This window comes from Melopsittacus undulatus, chromosome 4 (genome assembly GCF_012275295.1).
Source record: "Melopsittacus undulatus isolate bMelUnd1 chromosome 4, bMelUnd1.mat.Z, whole genome shotgun sequence".
NCBI classification, from domain to species: Eukaryota; Metazoa; Chordata; class Aves; order Psittaciformes; family Psittaculidae; genus Melopsittacus; species Melopsittacus undulatus.
The window spans coordinates 51,429,020-51,433,263 of record NC_047530.1 but is presented as its reverse complement, the minus strand read 5'-3'; positions in this window follow the sequence as shown (position 1 = coordinate 51,433,263).

Here is a 4,244-nt window from a genome sequence, read left to right as displayed (position 1 = left end):
AGAGAAAAAGTGAAATCTACTTCAATGAGCTTGAAGTTTGCAGTGCACAATGTGTTATGGTCTGATTTGTATAGAGGCAAGGATGGGGACCAGGTCTGAGTGCTCCCTGGCAGCACAGCTCTGCACCGTATCCTCTCCTGACTTTCCCTGAGCCCTTGTCCAGCAGCCCACATGACTGTCCTGCAGGTTGTATCCCCTGCGTGCTGCAGGGACCTGGGATGCTGCTGAGGTAGTTCATAACCCTTTGGTCTTTGGTCTTGCTAGTGGACAGCCAGTAAAGAGGGGTGAGAACAGAGACGCTTTTGAAGTGGGGAGACCACAAAGCTCATTTAGGATGCATACACCACCAAAAAAAACCCAGCCACCAGACAGTAATAACTTCAAACCAGTGCTGACTGGAGTTGAAAACAGTGATGTACTGGCAGAAAAACTGGTGCTTAAGCCAAGTTCAGACCTGGTGTAAGCTGAACTTGACTTTGTTTATGATGCTGAAGAGAGCTAATGGTTGCTGGCAGGCAAGACTTGCTGTTAAACAGAAGCATGCAATGTGTTGAAGGGACTTCTGAGCACTCTTTTGGACCCAACAGAAATCATAACTAATCCCCTCTGTGCAGTAAAACCTGATGGAGAAAGCAAAAGCAGTGTCCATGTCTTACACATCCCATAGCCATTTGGGCCTGACCTACATGGATAGGACCCTTGGTGGGATCTGGGGTATAAACAAGGGCTACACTTAGTGTGCTCATGGAAGAAACCAGTGAAGGAGCAGAGGAAGAGAGGTTTTGGGGCTGCTGGGGACACAGGCTGGGGCAGGAGGCAAGACAAGCTGCCTGCAAATGTTTGCTTCTGCTGCATCTGGGGGGACAGGACTGCGACTATTCCTTGTAAGTGAACCAAACAGCCACTTGCATTGTGCTGCTTCCTTCCCATCCTGGCTTCTCATCACTGTCAGCCTTGACGCAATGAAATAGCATCACCACCTCATCCTTGTACAAGTTACAATAACCAGGTCTTGTGGCTGCTCCCTTCAGCCACTGTGGAGGGGGCACTTGGTACAGAGATGACACGGAACAGTTTGCACAACACTGAAGGAGCTCAGCGTAGGCTACTTCATGCTGCTATGAAGCCACGCTGCACAGCTGGATTAGCCATGGCCCTCTTTCAAAGAAAGAAAATGGGGAAAATGCAGTAAAATAAGATGCTAAGGAGGGAGGGAAGCAGGGAAGCTTGAAAGAGTTGGTGGGGAACAAGGGCAGGGTGGCCCCCGGCCACCCCACATTGTGCCCAGCTCTATCCATCTAAATAAAAGGACTGTCCTATCTTGTGTCCCAGCTGGAAGAGGCTTTGTTGCCTTTTGGGTTTTGGTGTCGTCCCCTCCCCCTGTTTGCTCCCCCTCCTCTCTCCCTTCACCTCTCCCGGCTTTCATCCAGAGTGCATCAAAGTGCTCCCGGCTCCTCGGAGCTTTCCGCCCCCTCCCTAGAGGCACAATGTCCCCTTTTATGGCCACCACCCAGGCGACCTTTTCTACCTCCTTATCCCCATTTATCCTCGTGCCCCCGGGTAAATAAACCCCGGGGTGAGGGAAGGGTGGAAGTTAGGAGGGAGAGTGCTGGCCCTTGGGCAGATGCTCCATTTTATATCCCCACTAGCCCCTTCAAGGCAGGTATAGCACCCGAAACAGGAGCATGGGGAAGTTATTACAGGGTGGATCAATCTTCCCAGCATCCTGCAGCAAGGTGGAGTTGCAGCGTTTTACAGATTTGTCCCCAAGAGGGTATGTCCCCTTTTCCACCCCATATAAATGCCAATAGCCACCAGCCCTGTGGGAGGGCAAAGAGCCAGGTTTGGGTTGGGGTGGCTGAAGGCACTCAGGCATGGACACAGGGGCCTTTAGGGGCAAATATCCAGCCACAGCCTGCACCAGGGATGTTGGCTAGGGGAGGAAACAAACATATGCTGGTCTGGGTGCAGCAAAATCCTACCCACAGCTTGTCCTGTAGTGCCTGTGGGTTGCTTTTCTCCTACCTGCATTTGCTTCCCTTCAGTTCCTGCTGGTTGATCAATCTTTATGAGTCTTTGCTTGCTTTGACAGAGCTAAGTCACCTGCTGGAGCTGTGCTCCTGTATGGGGTCTTCTGCCCATGGGAACCCACTGCTGGGTTTAGTGGCACAGTGTTGGGTGTGATGAGGAAGGTGGTCGTGTTCACAGGTGTTTCCCATGGAGTCATTCATTGAAAGCAAGCATCTATTGTGTTGGGCTCTCATTACATATAATCTGTAGAACCAGTGAAGGTATTTAGGAATGATGCCCTGGGCCTGGTGTGGCTGCACTGGAGGAGCAAGAGGCACATGCCTCTGATCAACCAGTGACAGGACCATGCTCCCCACTGCTGAGGCTGCGTATCTAGGGCTAAAGCTCTGTGTTAAATGGAGTCAGCCTTTTTCTCCAGGGTACTTAAGAACCACCAAGATCTCCAAGAGATGGATACACCTGTTCCCTGAAGTTTTTACAGTGGCTATTTTCTTTCAGAAAACCATGAGCAGCTCTCTGCCATGAACCCTGTATTTCCCAACTTCCCCTCCTTCACCACCCCACACTCCCCCCAGCCTGGCATGTGTTCCTGAGCAATCATAAATGCATGGAGGCATGATACAGCACTTCACCTATGAAATCCCAATAAAATCCCTTATTCTGCATGTTTGATTCTTTCAAGCCTTGACATTCAAGCAGCCGCACCTCTGTCGAGCTCTGCTCCAGCTGTGCACTCTGGCTGCCTTGGAAAGGCAGGGCTGGGGTGAGAGCATGAACACCTCTCATCCCCTGGGGCAGATGGGAAAATCAGAGTGGGCTTGAGGGGCTCATCCTGGTTGAGCATCTGTCCCATGCTACTTCACTGTCTTTATATATACAGGGAGAGCTCAGATCCCTGCAGTGCCCCAGGTTGTCCAAAACAGAGAGCTCTCCACCCCAAAGTCCTTGTCTCCACGTGCTTCAGATCCTATTTTGGCTGCCCAAGGTGATACAGTCAGATCCTAAATTAGCCTTTTATAATCTAAATTGAATTTAGACCCAGAAAATCCCCGGCTTTCAGATGTGTCTGGTTACACAATAACTCTGGCTCTCCTCAGAGGAGTGAAATGGTAGGATTCTGAAATTCCTTGTTGGTTCATGTTTGCATATAAATGCTGATTTTATCTTTTCTGTACACAAGGTAAACACAAAGCTGTTTTACAATAATGTTGCCGTTGAAACATGCACCCAGGATGGCAAAACAACCATGACTTAGAGATGTTTCCAGGCCCAAGGACCATGTCTCCCTTCATGCAAAGAAGCAGCATGCTACAAGATGCCCAGCCCACCCTAATCCCTGTTGATGCAGTTCAGCAGGCAGATTTTGTAAGGCAGGAGTAAAATAGTGATACCATGATGACAGAAAATGTCAATTCACCCAGGCTGCCAAAGCTGGTGAGAAAATGCAGGCTCCCAATGGAGCTGAATTTTTCCATAGACACACAAGGAGCTATGGACCATGCTGGAAATGCTCAGACACACTGTGACTGGGCAATGATGACACTCACTTTAACACGGATTAATATCTTTTTTTTCTCTCTTTTTTTTTTAATGCTGGTCTACACAGAAAATGTAATTCAGATTAAAACAGGGGCTTAAGGTAAGGTAGCTGTTGATTATTAGCTCTCTGGGGAGAAATTATCATGCTAAAAGATGCTCTTTGTGAAAGAACCAAATGTAGTCATGGCCGGGAGCAAAAAGAAAGGAAGAAGTGCTTCTGGGAGGAGATAACTGATGTAGAGTAAGTTAATTCAGCATAACTCCTGAATTACAGACTCCTACCTGGGGATCCAAGATAGCTATACTTAAAATAGTGACTGTGTCCACAAGCCTGACAGCCTTAGTTATAGGAAGAAAAAATCAAAGAAAACAACATTTTATGATGATTTATTCTCTGCCAGAGGATGTTGCAGAAACTCTTATTTGGAAGTCAACAGCTTGTGGTGAAAGAGGCATCCTTGGGTGCAGTGGGAGAGGATAAAGATCCAACCCAAATATCTCCCTTCGGCCATCTGGGACTGTGGTGTCTGCTTAAAGTTAGTCATTTGACTAGTCATCTGTGTTAATAGCCCGCGAAGACAGAAGCATTTTCTGAAAGTAATTCATTCTGCTTGCTGTAGGATGACTATTTGACATGCGATCAGCTGCCCCTGGGTGATGCCTGTTCCTTCTGA